The sequence below is a fragment of the Callithrix jacchus genome, chromosome 16 (assembly GCF_049354715.1).
Source record: "Callithrix jacchus isolate 240 chromosome 16, calJac240_pri, whole genome shotgun sequence".
In the NCBI taxonomy this organism is placed as follows: Eukaryota; Metazoa; Chordata; class Mammalia; order Primates; family Cebidae; genus Callithrix; species Callithrix jacchus.
The window spans coordinates 25,974,191-25,994,645 of NC_133517.1; the positions used below are offsets into that span (position 1 = coordinate 25,974,191).

The window sequence follows — 20,455 nt, forward strand, 5'->3', positions numbered from 1 at the left end:
AGTAAGGGGCACTTAAAAGCAAATACATGCTCTCCTGAGCTTTGCCCTCAATGATATAAATCTGACATATCTGGCATAATGAACATTCTGAAGACATTATAGCTATCCACATACTGAGAATTAATTCCCTGTATTAGTAAAACACATGTAAACATACTTTTAAACACCAAGATGTACTCTTGTTAGGAATATATCCTTATTAAGTAATTAATAATTTGTCTGAAGAAGAAAACTATTTCCATGACCAAAGTAATCTTAATAAAAATAATAATCAAAGTTCCTTTAAGGCTGGTTACTTTTGTCCATTTTTGATAATCAACTCTCAAAATACATATGTGGAAACACCAGCACAGTGCCCGACACACAGAGGCTGCTTCATAATTTTTTTAAGTGTCCCTAGTAACAAGTAGAAGCACCAGATAAAAAGAAAGCAGCTGATTACATTATATTCCTTCTTCATCTTTGGTTATGGTTTGTTTCACATTAAACAATTGTTCTTAATCCATGAGGCAAGCAATTTGAGGAAGAAGTTTAAATCTGAGAGTGCTGGGTAGTTGAAAGTGGGGAAAAAGATGGGGTAAGGAAGCACACTCAAGTACAATGTGAAAAGTGAAGAATGCTGTACACAAGGAGACTGAAGGAATGATGAATTCTGTGAATCTGAAGTTAACAGAAATTTAAACTATATTTTACATTTCTTGGTTATAACTGGCTTCCTCATCTCAAAAGTGCAAAACGTATTTTTAATATATATTTTTTACTTTTAACTCTGATAAAATATATGTAACACAAAATTCATCATCTTAACCATTTGTAAGTGTACAGTTCAATAGGGTTAAGTACATTCACGCTGTTATGCAACAGATCTCCCGAACTTTTTCACCTTGCAAAACCGAAACTCTACACCCATTAAACAACTCCTATTTCCTCCTCCCCCAGCCCCTGGCAACCACCATTCCACTTTCTGTTTCTGTAAGTTTGAGTACTTTAGATATTTCATATGAGTGGAATCACACAGTAACTGTTCTTTTGTATGAAGATACTTTACAGATTATTTTAATACCAGATCAAGACAGAGGTTTCATTTCACAAAGTCATTTTACATAAACTGAATTATTCATAAGTAAACTGAGCCAGAGTTATATTCTTTAATACAGAAAAACCAATAGATACCAGAAGGGATTATTATCATTATCACATAAAAGTTATCTATACAAAAAACTCTCTAAGTTCTTAGAACTCAAGAAATTTGACAACTCCAAATTTAGAATTTGAAGATTCCAAAACTCTTAGTTGACTCTTAATTAACCACTCAACATATAAATAAATAGGATAGAATGAGTGTTTATTAATTCTCTTTAAGTCACTGAAGGGAACCATGGTCACTCTGGAAGACCACACTAACAACTAACAGAGACTGAAATGATTAGCGAGGTGCCGGGGAATATAAGTTTCCAAAAAGACCAGAGCAAAGAAATTTAATTAGAAAATAAAATGATTTCAGAGATGAAGAAAATAAACGTAAAAATTTAAAAAATACCAGCCCATGACAACACCTCATAATGAAAACCCAATTCTGAAAGCACAACTCAGAATTTTTAAGATAATGTTTTAATTGCTGAAGACCCTTTAAAAGTTATAATGATTTGTAATGCCACCTAAATATTTTCATTATGGACTTAAAATCTAAAATAAATAATCAGCCAAGACAACATATAATATCAATGCAATGACTAGCAGATCTCAGAGACTTTCAAAAGACTAGCAAAAAGGCCGGGCGCGGTGGCTCACGCCTGTAATCCCAGCACTTTGGGAGGCCGAGGCGGGTGGATCACGAGGTCAAGAGATCGAGACCATCCTGGTCAACATGGTGAAACCCCGTCTCTACTAAAAATACAAAAAATTAGCTGGGCATGGTGGCGCGTGCCTGTAATCCCAGCTACTCTAGGAAGGCTGAGGCAGGAAAATTGCCTGATCCCAGGAGGCGGAGGTTGCGGTGAGCCGAGATCGCGCCATTGCACTCCAGCCTGGGTAACAAGAGCGAAACTCCGTCCCAAAAAAAAAAAAAAAAAAAAAGACCAGCAAAAAACTGCAGGGGGTGGTTTGTGAAATCCGTCTACACAAATGTGTCCTTTTTCTGCTCACAAGGTCATAAAATCTTTGGCAATCTTATAGATCACTTCTATAGAGGGAGCATGAGATCACAGACACGCTAACATTAACACCATGTGTCCTTTATTAACTACAATGGCACTTTTACAAATTATTTCTCAGCCAGATCATGGGCAGCAGAAAAATGCTGTGCATTCCCTGATCAGATCAATCGCAATAAGAAAACGCCTCCTGCCAAACACATCTAAGTAAAATGTCTTGATCCAGATTCTGTGCTTATACTTCAAGATGTATTGCTGTTAGCAAATCTGTCCCTCTGTCATATTTTCTGCTGGCATACACTAACTGGTAAAATTGCCTACCTCTTCTCCTGAGTGCAGAAGGTAGCAACAGCAGATTTTATCATTAGCAATTTTAAACTTTTTTCTTCACCCAGGCAGTAGTGTTTACAAGGAAATTAGACTAGATAATTTGTCAAGTTGTTTTTAGCTTTAACATTTATGATGGTGGTTGTACATAGTTGCGGCTCATTTCTTAATCCAAGAGTCTGGTGAGAAGTAAAACAAGGATTCAATAGAGTAACGTTTTCATTTTTAAATTGAGGTACAATTCACATTCAGTGCCATATACAGATCTAAAGAGAACTTAAGAGTAAACTTCAATAGTTGGGACAAATGAAAGCATCTATGTAATCCAGGCTCCCATCAAAATATACAACACTTCATCACTCTGTAAAGTTCTCTTGTGCCTGTTCTCAGGCAATCTCCATATCTCCTCATCCCTGCCAACAACCACTTTACTCTGATTTTCTATTACCACAGATTAACTTTGCTTTGTCTAGAACTTCAAATAGATGAAATCATACAATAAGTACTCTTCTGTCCCGGCTCCTTTCAGTACAGTGTTTGGGATTCATCCATATTACTGCATAGACATAGGGGATTGGTTCTAGGAGCTTCCCTTGGATATCAAAATCCATGGATGCTCAAGTCCTGGATATAAAAGGTATAGAATCAGTATATAATCTATGCATATCCTCTCATATACATGAAATCCTCTCTACATTGCTTATGATACCTAATAAAATATAACTGCTACGTAAATAGTTGTTATACTGTATTGTTTCAGGAATAATGACAAGGGGAAAAAGTCTGCACACATTCATTACAGACAAAATTTTTTCTCCTATTTTCTATCCAAGGTTGACTGAATCTAGTGTGCAGAACCCAACAATATGAGGGTGACCATATATTAATATTTTGTTCCTTTTTATTGCTGAAGATATTTAATTACATGAATATACCATGGGTTATCCATTTCCTATTGGTAGACATTTAAGTTGTTACCAGTTGGGAGCTTGTAATGAACAGAATTCTGATGTGGTTCTGCAAGATTCTCCACCCCCACAGGGGGCATGGCCTGCACATTTCCTAGGCCTATAAATATGACAGATGTTTTTACCCCAATGATTAGTTTATGTTATATGGTACAACTAGCTCTAAGAAAGAAAGATGGCCAGGGTGGGCCTGCGCTAACCATGCATTTTCTTTGTTAGTGTACCTGAGGGGCAGGCTCCTCAGCATTACTGCACTGGCACTGAAGAACACAGATGGATGGATAGGATCCAAGATGGCTGAAAAGGAATAGCTCTGGAGTGCAGTTCCCAGTGAGAATGCAGAGGCCGCTGCAGGTAATCCCCAGGCAAGCAGGTCTGGAATGGACCTTCCACAGTCCTACAGCAGAGGGACATGACTGTTCGAAGGAAAACTAAAAAACAGAAATGACTCCATCATCGACAAAAAGGATGTCCACTCAGAGACCCCATCTGAAAGTCACCAACCACAAAGACCACAGGTAGATAAATCCACAAAGATGAGAAGAAACCACTGCAAAAAGGATGAAAACACCCAAAACCAGAATGCCTCTCTTCCTCCAAGGGATCACAACTCCTTACCAGCAAGGGAACAATGCTGGATGGAGAATGAGTCTGATGAATTGACAGAAACAGGCTTCAGAAGGTGGGTAGTAAGAAACTTCTCTGAGCTAAAAGAACATGTTCTAACCCAATGCAAAGAAATCTTGAAAAAAGGTTTGATGAAATGCTAAAAGAATAAACAGCTTAGAAAAGAATATAAACAAATTGATGGAGCTGAAAAACACAAGAACTTCGTGAAGCATACACTAGTTTCAATAGCCAAATTGACCAAGCAGAAGAAAGGATATCAGAGATTGAAGATCAACTCAATGAAGTAAAACGAGAAGGCAAGATTAGAGAAAAAAGAGTAAAAAGAAATGAACAAAGCTTCAAAGAAATATGCGATTATGTGAAAAGATCTAATCTAAGTTTGATAGGTGTACCTGAATGTGATGTAGAGAATGAATCCAAGATGGAAAACACTCTTCAGGATATTATCCAGGAGAACTTCCCCAACCTAGCAAGGCAGGCCAATATTCAAGTCTAGGAAATACAGAGAACACCACAAAGATATTCCTCAAGAAAAGCAACCCCAAGCAGCCAGAGAGAAAGGTCGGGTTGCCCCCAAAAGGAAGCCCATCAGACTCACAGCAGATCTTTCAGCAGAAACACTACAAGCCAGAAGAGTGGGGAACAATATTCAACATCCTTGAAGAACTTTCAGCCTAGAACTTCATATCCAGCCAAACTAAGCTTCATAAGCAAAGGAGAAAGAAAATCCTTTACGAAGCAAATTGCACAGAGATTTCGTCACCACCAGGCCTGCCTTGCAAGAGCTCCTGAAGGAAGCACTAAACATAGAAAGGAACAACCAGTACCAGCCAACTCCAAAAATTTACCAAATGGTAAAGAGCATCGACACAATGAAGAAACTGCATCAACTCATGGGCAAAACAACCAGCTAGCATCAAAATGACAGGATCAAATTCACAAATAACAACATCAACCTTAAATGTAAATGGGCTAAATGCCCTAATCAAAAGACACAGACTGGCAAATTGGATAAAAAGTCAAAACCCATTGGTGTACTGTATCCAGGAAACCCATCTCACATGCAAACCCAACATACACATAGGCTCAAAATAAAGGGATGGAGGAAGATTTACCAAGGAAATGGAGAGCAAAATAAAAAAGCCAGAGTTGCAGTCCTGGTCTCTGATAAAATAGACTTTAAACCAACAAAGATCAAAAGAGACAAAGAAGAGCATTACATGATGGTAAAAGAATCAATGCAACAAGAAGAACTAATGATCCTAAATATATACGCACCCAATATAGGAGCACCCAGATACATAAAGGAAGTTCTTAAAAACCCTGGAAGAAAACCTAGGCAAAACCATTCAGGACATAGGCACAGGCAAGTACTTCATGACTAAACACCAAAAGCATTGGCAACAAAAGCCAAAATAGACAAATGGGATCTAATTAAACTCCAGAGCTTCTGCACAGCAAAAGAAACAATCATTAGAGTGAACCCGCAACCAACAGAACGGGAAAAATTTTTTACAATCTACTCATCTGACAAAGGGCTAATATCCAGAATCTACAAAAACTAAAACAGATTTACAAGAAACAAACAAACAAACTCATTCAAAAGTGGAAAAGGGATATGAACAGACACTTTCCAAAGAAGACATACATGAGGCCAACAAACATATGAAAAAATGCTCGTCATCACTGGTCATTAGAGAAATGCAAATCAAAACTACATTGAGATACCACCTCACGCCAGTTAGAATGGTGATCATTAAAAAATCTGGAGACAACAGATGCTGGAGAGTATGTGGACAAATAGGAACACTTTTACACTGTTGGTGGGAGTGTAAATTATTTCAACCATTGTGGAAGACAGTGTGGTGATTCCTCAAGGACCTAGAAATAGAAATTCCATTTGACCCAGCAATCCCATTACTGGGTATATATCCAAAAAAGTATAAATCATTCTACTATAAGGACACATGCACACGTACGTTCACTGCAGCACAGTTTACAATAGCAACGACCTGGAACCAACCCAAATGCCCATCAATGATAGACTGGACAGGGAAAATGTGGCACATATACATCATGGAAAACTATGCAGCCATAAAAATCGAGTTCATGTCCTTTGTAGGGACATAAATGAACCTGGAAACCATCATTCTCAGCAAACTGACACAAAAACAGAAAACCAAACACTGCATGTTCTCACTCATAGGTGGGTATTGAACAATGAGAATACATGGACACAGGGAGGGGAGCATCACACACTGGGGTTTGTTGGGGAGCACTTGGGAGGGATAGTGGGGGGTAGGGAATTGGGAGGGATAACATGGGGAGAAATGCCAGATATAGGTGATGGGGGAATGGAGGCAGGCAGCAAACCACATTACCATGTATGTACCTATGCAACAATCCTGCATGTTCTTCACATGTACCCCAGAACCTAAAGTGCAATAAAAAAAAAAAAAATATATATATATGTATATATACATATTTAAAAAAAAAAACCAGAGACCATACCTTTTATCCTCTAAACCCACAGCAGCATCTATCCTCGTGCTGCTTCTATATGGTATATGATCAAAGTTTACATACTGATTATTTCTTTTTCCTTAAAAAGGTGATTATGTTGCAATATGAAAAGATGCTTTTGACGAGGCCACTACAGACAGAGGAAAGAGCTAGACTTTTGTCTGAATACATATGCCAGATATGCAATGCCTGAGCAAGTTACTTACCCACGCCATCTTAGGTTCCTTATCTTTAAACGTGTCTTTGAGAGACAGAGGATATTTATACCATTGTATTGTTATTGTGAAGAGTCTATGAATTATATGTAAAGCAACCGGCCCAGTGCATGGCATAGGAAGGCATCAATTGATGGTAGCCACCATTAGCTCTTAGTTGAATATGATGTTTAGCAGAAACAAGAAACAATAGCTGTGTATCAAAACTGTTGGCCGGGTGTGGCAGCTCACACCTGTAATCCCAGCATTTCTGGAGGCCAAGGTGGGTGGATCACCTTTAGTCAGAAGTTTGAGACCAGCATGGCCAACATGGCAAAACCCCAGCTCTACTAAAAATACAAAATTAGGTAGGCATGGTGGCACGTGCCTGTTGTCCCAGCTACTTGGGAGGCTAAGACAGAAGAATCACTTGAACCCGGGGGGTGGAGGTTGCAGTGAAACGAGATCACTGCACTCTAGTCTGGGATACCAAAAAATGATGAGAGTCAGGTTAAGCTGGACGAGACTAGAGATCATTTTCATTCTAATTTTCAAACTTTTAGTAATGTTGTTTTCATCATTTAAAAATATGGCAAAGACCAGGCACGGTGGCTCACACCTGTAATTCCAGCAGTTTGGCAGGCGGAGGTGGGTGGATCACCTGAACTCAGGAGTTTGAGACCAGAGTGAGCAACATGGTGAAACCTGTCTCTACAAAAAATACAAAAATTAGCCAGGTGTTGTGATGCACACTTTGTAGTTCCAGCTACTGAGGAGGCTGAGGTGGGAGGATCATCTGAGCCTGGAAGCTCAAGGCCTGCATTGAGCCACAAATGCGTCACTACACTCCAGACTGGTTGACAGAGTGAGACCCCTTCTCAAAAACAAACAAACAAACAACAACAACAAAAAAACATGGCAGCTGAGCGTGGTAGCATGCCTGTGGTCCCACCTGTTCTGCAGGCTGAGGCGAGAGGATCACTTGAGCCCAGGAGGCAGAGGTTGCAGTGAGCTGACATCGTGCAACGGCACTCCAGCCTGGACATCAGCGAGACCCCATTTTTTAAAAAAGGCAAAAATGTTTATATAACTTCTGGAGCTGGGTGTGAAGGGTTCATGGAAGTTTACTATACTATTCTAAATTTCTATAATACAAATGTTAAAAAATAGAGTCCACTGTACCAAAAAGTGACAAATCTTTAATCTACAAATATTTCTTCTTTATACACTATGACCACATATGTATTGATCAGAAATGAGATAACTGAAGGTGACATGTTTAACAAGCTACAGAGTGTGAACTTTTCAGTCATTTAAAATATCAATTTGTAAACCCATTGGCATTGCAATTCCATACTATAGCTAAATATCAGATTTTTAAACCTAATATAGTATCATCAAATAGTTACTCTATATGTTAAATACATTTTTTAAATGCAGTGAGAAATAAGTTTCATAAATAGTAAGATATTAAGGAAAAAAGTAATACTGCCCATTTATATTTGTTGTTTCCATTAGGCAGAGATCTGCATAGAATTAAGTCACTTGAGCCTCTGACCTCTTTCCTCAGGTGAGCCAGGGACAGAGGAAATGCTTATCTTTGAATACCCTGCTTAGGGGTATCATCCTACTAACATTAACTAGAGATTGTGCTTTTTTGATGTGTAGGAAAATGAGTCTTAGAAAAGGCCCAACTGTGCTAAGCTAGCAGGGACTGCTATTTTGTTGGGTTATTTCCAATAAAAGGCTTATGCAAACAGCAGTGCATAAACGTCTATGATACTACTGCAGTAGATTATACCCACACAAAAGAGGGCTGAGGAGAAGGACTATAGAGTGCAATCACTTCTAAATACAACTCTGCAAGTTACTACTTCATGAAATGAAATAATATACAAATAGCATACTATATTTCCATCTCAGCATTTGTACTTCATCCAAGGATTTCAGAGGCTTGAAACGACTGAGTTAGATTCCTCCTAATTAGTGCACTGTAAACCACTCTAAAGTAAGTCGCCTTTAAAAATGTATTTACTCCTTCAAGTCACTGGAGTACCACTGGTTAAAACTGAAATTCTTAAGTGACCTGTTAACCAGAGTTAATGAGAACCCTAGCGGCCTATCCAGGTTATACCTTATAACATGTGGGCTTCCAAAAACTCCAGAAGCTCAGAGAAAGATCACAAGAATTTGATTCACTGATTAATCCAGCTCTTTGAGATTAGCATTATTCCCAAATAAGTCTCTTGACAGTTTTAATGAACAACTAGAACTGTAAAAGGGGCTAAAATGAATGTGAGAGCCATATAGTCCTGGGACTCTCAAGAGTCATCCATTTCAAATTCTCAGACTTGGATAACCATTGCCTCTGGTTAGACTTTTCTGGTACAGTCATTCCCTATATCCGCAGGGTATTGGTTCCAGGACTTCCCATGGATGCTGAAATCCTCAGATGCTCAAGTCCCTGATATAAAATGGTATTTGGTTATAACCTATACATATACTTTAAATCGTTTCTAGATTACTTATAATGCCTAATACAATGTGCTATATAAGTAACTGTTATATTGTGTTGTTTTTAAAATTTGTACTGTTTTTACTGTTTTCTAAAAATATTTTTGATCCATGGTTGATTGAATTCAAAGATGTGAAACCTGCAAATATGGAGGGCTAAATGTGTCTAGCTTTAGAATCATTTACCTACTAAGTAAGGAAAGAATCTCCCGAACAGTTACTAAGTCAAAAAGTCACTGAAAGCAGACAGTAGACGATGCTACTTAAGTAGTAGTAGTTAGTGCATGGCTGCAGTGGCTAACACCTGTAATCCCAGCACTTTGGGAGGCTGAGGCCAGAGGATCGCTTGAGCCCAGGAGTTCAAGACCAGGCTGGACAACATAGTGAGACACTGTATCGATTTTTTAAAAAATAAAATAAAACAAAATATAATGTTAGAGAGCATGGAGCTTTCAGGGTACAGGGTACAACAACATATGCTTTGACCATGATGGCTTAATGGCCCTACATACCTTCTTCCCATCCTTAACTCTGGTGGCTTAGCCAGATTTGCTCTTCTGACTCTACTGTTCTCTACTTATTCTATGATTAACTTTTCCCAAATAAAGTCAAAAGAAAGTGACAATCACACACATTAGGACACTGAAGAAACGTGGCTCCTCAATGTATAAAATATTATACAACTCCCTGATATTAAGGCTTTTATGTCATTTTTCTTGGACAGCCTACTTGAATGAAGATCAGACTTAATAATTAATGTTTTCATTCATTCAGAGATTTGGCCATACAAATAGAATTGTCAAAGACAAAAAGCTACTTTCTGTAGAGATGTTATATTCTGAAGCAAATAATTATTCGTCTATTCAAAATTTCCACAAGCACGAGAGACACTTGTGACAAAAGGTGCTAGGGAACATGTGTTTCAGGTTTGTCTGTAAGACTGCATCTCTCACAGCATTATCACTACTTCTTAGCACCTTCAGCCTGTTCTGACTCAACTTCAAGTGTCACCTGTTAAATGCTTTTGAATGAGGTTGATTTCTTTCACCTTTCCTTTACTTTATTCTGTTTTCTACTTATTCTTGTCTTCCTCTCAAATTTTTGTGAAGATTATTTATCATTGTAAGGAAACTAACTGCAGTCACAGTGGCAAGCATGGGAAAACAGAGCAAAAATCATTAGCAGAAAAGAGACCTAACTCAAAGGCTCATAAGCCACAATAATAGTTATAATAATGGAAAAGTATTTTAGATACCTAACTTGATGTCTTCTAGTTCCTTCTCTTCCTTTTTTTAGCTCTAAGTTAATTTTATCCAACAAACACATATTCAATACCAATGACACATAAGGCACTAGGTCTCCAGGACAAAATCCCTGCCCTCCAGGGACTCATAATCAAAGAGAAAAAAAAAGAAAGAAAAGCATACAAAACTTACAAAATATAATCAGAATGCCACAGCAGAAATTTATCAAAAATGATACTTGAAATAGAGACAATAGTTAGGAAGTGTGCAATATCATCGAGAAATGATGAAGTTATGAATTTACCCTTAAAATGTCAAATAGTGCCCACAAACAAAACAACAAAAGCCCTCTCACATATGTGGTCAAATGATTTTTGACAAGGGTACCAAGACCACTCAATGGGGAAAGGACAGTCTTTTCAATAAATAGTATAAGGAAAATTGGATATCCCCATGCAAAAGAACATTGACACCTTATCTTACATATAAAAAATTAACTCAAAATAATTAAAAGACCTAAATGTAAGAGGGCAAAAGTTAAACAGTACTTACAGGAAAACACAGGGGAAAAACTTCATGACATGGAATTTGGTATTTCTTATATATGGTATTGAAAGCACGGGCAACAAAAGAAAAATAACTTGGACTTCATCAAAATTAAAAACTTTGGGTATCAAAATGAACTATCAACAGAGTGAAAAGGCAACCCATAAGACAGGGGGAGAAAACTACAAACTGTATATTTGATAAGGGATTGACATCCAGATTATATGAAGAACTCCTACAACTCAATAGCAAAAAACAAGGAACCTGATGTAAAAACTGGCAAAGAACTTGCATACAACACATTTCTTCAAAGAAGACATACAAATGGCCAATAAGCACCTGGAAATATGCTCAACACCACTAATCATTAGGGAAATGCAAATCAAGAGCATGATAAGATACTACCTCACACCACTAAGAAGCCTTGGATGGCTAGCACCAAAATAATAGAAAATATAACAAGTGTTGGTGAGGATGCAGAAAAACTAAAACCCTTGGGCATTACTGATGGCACATAAAATGGCACAGCCACAGTGGAAAAGAAAAATTAAAAAAAAAATATATGATCCTGCAATTCCACTTCTGGGTATGTATCCAAAAGAACTGAAAGTAAGGACTTGAATAGATACAATACATGTTCATAGCAGCATTATTCACAATAGCCAAAAGTGGAAGCAACTCAATGTCCATTGACAGATGAATAAACAAAATGTGGTACATAATACAATAAAATATTATTCAGCCATAAAAAGGAAATTTTGACACCTGCCACAACATAAATGAACCTTGAAGACATTATGCTAAGTGAAACAAACCAGTCACAAAAAGACAAAGATATGATTCCACTTACATGAGGTATCCAGAATAGTCAAAATCTTTAAGTTGCTTCAGCAGTTAGAATGGTGGTTACCAGGGGCAGGGCGGTGGGGGCAGGGAGAAATGGGGAGTTAAGGGTTCAATGGGTAGAGTGTTTAATGGGTAAAGGAAGATGAAAAATTGTGGAGATGGATGATGGTGATAGCTGTATAACAATGTGAATATTCTTAATGCCACACAACGATACATTTAACAATGGTTAAAATGGCCAATTTTATGTGTATCATACTTTTTTGAAAAGTCTAATACAAATATTTCTTTACTTAGCAAATGTGAAAAGTACCTCTCAAATTTTTGCTTATACTTTCAACATTCTAACTCAATGAAAGAACATTCTTTGTCAGGAAATTTGGAAAGACTTACTTTGATTCACAGGAAGTAAACAAAATAGAAAAAACAGCTCTATATCTCAGTGGTTAAACTCAGGATACCTCTGACCCAATGAAGAGAGAAGCCAAGGGCAACAGACACATGACCATTCCTTCAGGAAAGCGATGTCTGGTCTGTTCTACAATGATTGGAACCCCCAAGTCTGTCACATCCACCTGCTATGTGCCCAAGGTTTCAAGTGACTCATGTTCATTTGTCAGTAGTTTGGTAAGTAAAATTACCCAAGAATTTAAGAGTATTTTCTGCCAAAATTAACAACACAAGAGATCAGAATCATGTATCAACTAAGCAAGAGAAACTCATAAGAAGTATAGAGAACAATTTTATTTCAGAAGTGAAAGAACTAATAATAATTTAGATGTGTGTCTTAAGCAAGCCATGAAAAGCATACATAGGTAATTCTATCTAACCCAAGCTAATAGAGAATTCCTAGTTTATTTATATTTTACTGTGTAATACAGTAATAAGTACACACTAATTCAAAGACAAAAATACACAGACACAAAATGCAACTTTGAATCTCTGAAGGGTGAGCCTTATTGTGGAATCTATCGCATTGGGCACATGCACAACACATATGCTGTAGTTACCTCCTCTCCCCTCACACAGCAGACGGTGCCAATTAATCACTTCTAAGCCTGTATATGGCCTCTCAATTCTCCTCAACACAGCACTACAGGCAATTGCTATAATCAATAGAAGTTGGCACCAGAGACTGAAGCATGCTTGCCATCCCAGCTCCAAGGTGAGAGTCGGGGACAGATTGGATGTAACCATGAATCACACACCAAGAAGATCCAATAGAACCTCTGCTAATGGAAAGAAGATCTACACACAACAGCTTTTCAACAGTGGCTTGCTACATGAATGGAAACTGAATCTTCAGACTTGAAGCAGCTACCTTTTCCTTCCTAAGCCTGTTTTGGATGTGAATAAAGATCCGGCCAAGTTCTCCGTGATTTAATAAGCTCCGTGGTTCTTTACATACAGAGAGCTTTTATCCTTGACATAATTAAAGAACTGAGGGATACATTTAAGGATATGTTTTTAGAGTTATGTTACTGCTACTACAGAAAACCTTCCCTAGCAGAAGGGGAAGGTTTCCAGATTGGCCAGCCACTAACCACCTGTCCCTCCAAGTTTGCTGCTTCCTCCCAGGTTTCTACTCAAACTACATTCCCAACCATTCCTAGAGACCAGCTGGCAGAATGGGAGGCAAGGAAATGGAGGCAGATTTGCAAGTGTCAAAAACATTTTTCAGAGACAAGATCTCAACCAGGCTGCCATTGCTAGTAAGTTAATCTTGACAAGAACAGGGACCAAAGGGCAGATTTTACAGTGCCGCTGCATGGAAGGTTTGGGTCCACAGCTGCCTTACCCAGTCAGATCAAACCATGAAGACGCAGTAGTATTGTTTTTGTTGTTTCATTATATTTTCCAATATAAACATAGCCAACTTCACTGTAAAGGTGCCCCATTCTTTATACCATTTGACAGACTGAAGAGAAATAAAAAAGCAACAAAGGCACACTATTTTATTAATTTTAAAATCAAACCCTTTTAGTGTTTACCCTATACTGCCAAATACTGGTCTAAGCTTTTAATTAACATTCTCATCCATTTTTTTTTTCACAGTACCATGGAGCTGGTACTGTTATGTCTCCCAACTTACCCATGAGGAAACTGTGGCACAGAAAAGTCAAGAAAAGCTAAAGTAAATGGGTTAGGATTGGAATTCACATAGTCTGGTTTCAGAGTCTATGCTCTCAATCATGATACAAAAAGAACAGACAGTACCTGTGCCTAACTGTTTCATTGGTTCTTCCAAATATCATGAAATTGGTTTAATCCTCCCTTTAGAGATGAAAAAACTGAGGCTCAGACTGCAAAACACTAGTTATTTACTGGGCACAAACAATGTGCCAGCCACTCTGATAGGCGTTATATTTTAATCCTCAACAGCCCTATGACAGAGGTACTAGCTTAGACCACTTTACAGCTAAAGAAAATAGGGCCTAGAGAGAAGTCTGGTATAATTAGGGCAAATTAGTAAGAACAGAAGAAATTTAAACTCAGACCAGTTGAGTCCCAAATCCGTTTTTCCCTTCTAATGCTGCTATAAATAAAACTTCATATATCAGCTACAATAACATGTAAGGCATTGTTAGGGTTACAAAGATGATTCAGTTCCACTAAGATGATTTGAAAGGTCATTCAAATCACCATGATTGCCATACATTTATTCAAGAACAGTCACTTGGGGTCCTTCCTATATGTGTTTGGGAGTACTGTTCTGGGCACTGCATATAGCAGCAAACAAATCAGTTAAGTATTTTTTCCCTCCTGACCTAACAATCTAGAGACAGACAATAAACAAGATAAATGAGGAAAAGATATAGTATGTGAGATAATGATAAGCACTAAGAGGGAAGAGCAGCAGGCAGGAGGATTAGAGAAGACAGGAGGTGGACATATGAGACGGGGCCGCCGGGGCCTCCCCTGCGCTTTGCTAAACTTTCAGCCAGGCAGCATGCCTAGCATCACTATGACAGCCAAAACCGCCCCCTCCAACTTTCCAAATGCCACAGGGTCACTCACCCTTGAGAATCACACAGAGACTATAGTTTCTTGCCATTCTGTGAAGTCTTGTACAATTTGGCCTCTATCAGAAAACTTTTTCACTATTGTCCCTTGGCTTCAATGACACTGCACTATCTTGTTTTTCCCTTCCTACCTCCCTGACCCATCTTAGGTCTGCATCTCCCCACCACTGAGCACTACCCCCATAACAACAGCGAAAAAAAAAGATGGGCATTTTTTTTTTTCTTTTGAGACAGAATCTCGCTCTGTCACCCAGGCTGGAGTACAGTGGCACTATTTTGGCTCACTGTAACCTCTGCCTTTCCAGGCTCAAGTGATCCTCCCACCTCAGTCTCCCTAGTAGCTGGGATCAGAGGCACGCCACCATGCTTGGCTAATTTTTTACATTTTTTGTACAGACAGGATTTCGTCATGTTGCCCAGGCTGGTCGTGAACTCATGAACTCAAGTGATCCACCAGCCTTGGCCTCCCAAAGTGCTGGGATTACAGGTGTGAACCACTATGCCTGGCCCAATGGGCATTTCTTGAATAACATCCTTGCCCTTTCTTCTCACTACAAAGCGGCTCCTTGAAATCTTGTCTGCTGATGCAGTATCAAAAATCACATCCGTGTAAATGAGACCCAATTTTCATCTGTAGCTTCAGGGTATTACCTTAGCTACTACAGTACCCAGCTTTCAAGCTCTCACGAACATCTCTCCCTAGATATATCTAAAATTGAACTCCTCGCCTTTCTGAGGAACTCTTTCTTTATCTGCTAATTTTTTTCCCCTGGAGAGAGGAGATGGGAAATCTGTATCTGCTACTTTTCATTTCAACAGTCACCAGCAAATTTTTTAAACTCCTTTTTTCCCTTAATCTTCAAACCCAATAGATTTCCAAGACCCTTGGATTCTACTTTTGCAGTTTCTCTTTATCACATGACTTCCTTTCCAATCCCTGGGCAATCCCAGGATTCTTTTCAGAAACCACACCACCAGTAACTTCTCTCCATGTCAGGTCTCTCCCTTACTCAGTTTTCCTATAATTAGCACCAAGTTATTAGGTCATAAGTCCCTCACGTGTAACCTGGGGATGAAAATTACTGTATAGTACTGATTTGAGGATGAAACATGATTATATTAACCATCTAACACAGTTCTTAACATATAGAAGGAACTCGATAAATATAATTTTTCTTATTCTTACTCTCTGTGAAATCAAAACAGGGATCTGGCATTCAGAAGCCTGTGCGATCTACCCCATTTTCCAGCTCTGTAGCCCAAATATTCCCCTAGCTGTATGGTCTGAGTTCCGGCTTAACTCATACTATATGCAGTATGCTTTGACTTGGCCTGACATTTTCATGCAGACATATCATTGCTCATGCTTTCCACCCTTCCATTTTGAGTGATCTTTCCTTCCATCCTCTGCCTACCTAAGTCTTACTGATCCTCAAAGGTTTATTATCTCAATAGCTGCTGCCTCACAAAGCCTTTCCTAAGTGCTTCACACAAGTGAGACTTTCCCCTCTCTCAATCCCTAGAAACCATCAGGCTACTCTGACAGAGCCTTTCGGTCAGTGTATAAATATGTGCCTGTATCAGGAAACAAGATAAAAAAGTGGTAAACTCTTCATGTTATATCATGGTTATTACTGCCTATGTACTTATTTTGCCTTAAGTATATTATAAACATAAAATAGACCAGCATAGTGATTGTATTACTCATCTTCATATTCCCTACAGGACTTATTATGATACCTTGGAATATAATGTAAACTTATATTTTATGGTAGTCATATTTATTTTGTTATATTTCAATACCTTCATTTTAGAGAACTGTAAAGGGTTTCAGAGAAAAATAAATTATTACTAAAAGACATGGAAATTACTATTATTTGTAAAATGTAAGAAATATTCATATAGCAATTATGTACATAAAACTTTACCATGATTTAAATATATAAAACTAGAAATAGAATTAAGTCTTAGACACTCATCTTCAAACTTCAGTTGAAAAAATATTATCAAAGCAATGATTAAATAATACAAGAATCACTCAATAAAATTTCAATCCTTATACTAAATGCTATTACAAACTTCTGTGTTTTGTTATTAAGAGATGTTCTCACACATAAAAGTCTTATAACTGAGAATCACTATGCCATTTGTAAATAGAAATTAACATGACTGAATAAACAACAAATTCACTGTACCAAGTCCCTGATTCGGTGTTAAACACAAGGCTTATTTATTAGTTAGTGGGGTGAGTCAAATACAAAGCGTAAAGAAAATCTGACAAGATAACTCCTCTAAGTCATGCCTTCCTGCTCAACACTACCAGGAAACAAAGTTAGAACCACAACCCTCCCTAACAAAGTTATTCAAAACAAAATCAAATAAAGGTCCATTATCCAGTAGCTTAGATGCTGTTAATGGATGAATATATGCTTAGACAATGAAAATGAATCTTTGTGTTTTGTTTTGTTTTGGGACAGGGTCTCAGTCTGTCACCCACACAGGAGAACAGTGGTGTAATCACAGCTCACCACATCCTTGAACTCCTGGGTTCAAGTGATTCCCCAATCCAGCTAATTTTTAAATTTTTTTGTAGAGACAAGGTTTCACCATGTTGCCCAAGCTGACTTCGAACTCCTGGCCTCAAGCAATCTGCCCGCATCAGCCTCCCAAAGTGATAGGATTACAGACATGAGTTACCGTGTCCGGCTGGAAATGAGTCTTTAACATCTCAAATGTATTATTTCTTGGCCTGAAACTTCCAAGAGAATTTTAACTCTAAACCAACAAGGTAGAGTCTAATGACGATGAAGGGTCTATCTACATGCGGCGCTAAGGTAGGCACATACCTAACCATTTGCTTTAAACTTTATAATGAACAAATTAACTGTTCAACTTCTAGTTGAACTAGTTGAAATATCACAAGTACAATTATACAGTCAATTTACTGAACAGTACACTAACATCCATATTACTCTTAAAGATACTAAAGGCTGTCAATTTGTTTTTCTTAAAAGCAGGAACAGTAACACTTATTTTAATAGGAAATCTATTACTTAAAAAACTATCAAGTAAAAGTTTCTAGCTAAAAAATACTTAATTAAAACATTTACAAAATGTTCACTGAAAAAGGGGAAGAAACACCACAATTATTGAAACAAACTAATGAGTAAACAAAGCAGACATTTTACTGTGAAATGTACACTATCCAGGCCCCTATTATAGGTGATGATAAAGATAAAACAGCATGTTACGTAAAAGGTGACTCTTCAAAGCTAACCCTCTCCCTCACTTACATGACAATATGCTTTTATAGAAAAAAATTACAAAATCTTATGCATGCTACACCAAAAGCACTGGCAACAAAAGCCAAAATAGACAAATGGGACCTAATCAAACTCCACAGCTTCTGCACGGCAAAAGAAACAGTCATTAGAGTGAATCGGCAACCAACAGAATGGGAAAAAATTTTTGTAGTTTACCCATCTGACAAAGGGCTGATATCCAGAATTTACAAAGAACTAAAACAGATTTACAAGAAAAAAACAAGCCCATTCAAAAGTGGAAAAAGGATACAACCAACAGAATGGGAAAAAATTTTTGTAGTTTACCCATCTGACAAAGGGCTGATATCCAGAATCTACAAAGAACTAAAACAGATTTACAAGAAAAAAACAAGCCCATTCAAAAGTGGAAAAAGGATATGAACAGACACTTTACAAAAGAAGACATACATGAGGCCAACAAACATGAAAAAATGCTCATCAGCACTGGTCATTAGAGAAATGCAAACCAAGATTACACTGAGATACCATCTCATGCCAGTTAGAATGGCGATCATTAAAAAATCTGGAGACAACAGATGCTGGAGAGGATGTGGAGAAATAGGAACACTTTTACACTGCTGGTGGGAGTGTAAATTAGTTCAACCATTGTGGAAGACAGTGTGGCGATTCCTCAAAGACCTAGAAATAGAAATTCCATTTGACTCAGCAATCCCATTACTGGGTATATATCCAAAGGACTATAAATCGTTCTACTATAAGGACACATGCACACGAATGTTCATTGCAGCACAGTTTACAATAGCAAAGACCTGGAACCAACCCAAACACCCATCGATGATAGACTGCACTGGGAAAATGTGGCACATATACACCATGGAATATTCTGCAGCCATCAAAAACAATGAGTTTGTGTCCTTTGTAGGGACATGGATGAACCTGGAAACCATCATTCTCAGCAAACTGACACAAGAACAGAAAATCACTGCATGTTCTCACTCATAGGCGGGTGTAGAACAATGAGAACACATGGACACAGGGAGGGGAGCACTACACATTGCGGTCTGTTGGGGGGGAAATAGGGGAGAGACAGTAGCGGGTGGGGAGTTGGGGAGAGATAGCATGGGGAGAAATGCCAGATATAGGTGAAGGGCAGGAAGGCAGCAAATCACACTGCCACGTGTGTACCTATGTGACAATCCTGCATTGTCTTCACATGTACCCCAAAACCTAAAATGCAATTAAAAAAAAATCTTATGCATGCTCCAGATGAGAATAAAAAAGTGGGTACACCAAACAGTGAACACAATGGCTAACCACTGCAGATACATCTAAGTCTTCACTTAGGAAAACATGGAAAATAAGTTAAAAATTTAAAACTTCAGTATATATGGAAGATATTATAAAATAATTACAGTACAAAAAATTAGCAAGCACCTCACACTTTAATACCCTCTAAATATCAAAGCTTCAAATTAATTTTGAGACCAGCTAATATTTATTGAGTGCTTAGTAGATGCTAAGCCTAGTATTACACACTTTATATACATCTCCTTTAACAACATCCCTATGAAGCAGGTATTTCTACTATCCCTCGTTTCATAGTAAGTTTCAGAGCTTGGTTTCAAATCCAGAGTCTCATTTGGTTATTTAACTGCTATTCTCTTTACTGTATTAACTTTCATGTAATTTTAATGATTAAGCACATACACAGGATTATCAATATGTCCAGTCCTCTGGTCCTACAGGAGTTACCATATGGATTTTTAAAACTTACGCACCTTAAGTACCTTTAGAAGGAGAAGACAAGGGAAAGTTAAATCAGGGTAACTCTTATTGCAGATCCTTGAATTGTAGCCCAAATACAGGCTTGGCTGGGACTGCTATAGAAAGATTCAAAGGCACAATCAAGCGCCCATGCTGCCAGGCAAAGCCAGGTCTCTCAACAAGTGGAATGCCAACTTTTAAACAGGTTTACATAAGCTTGGTTGGGAAGGAAGAACAAGGGGCCAGTGGACAGAAGTGCTAAAAAGAAACGGTGGTCAATGTGGGGCGAGGGAAGAAGGCCTGAGAAGGCTGCTGTAATTTCAGCCTTGATCCAACAGAGACTATTTATCTTTAGGGAAGTAAAGTACAGTAGTCCCCCTCATCCTCGAGATGCATGTTCCAAGGCCTTTGAGTGGATGCCTGAAACCACAGATGTCAC

General features: G+C 38.1%; 1 protein-coding gene across 20 annotated transcripts in view; it reads right to left on the bottom strand.

The window, feature by feature from the left end:
* The window catches only part of NCOA2 (nuclear receptor coactivator 2), a 368,943-nt gene that overhangs the window by 134,803 nt on the left and 213,685 nt on the right, over window positions 1-20,455 (bottom strand). The window lies entirely within an intron of this gene.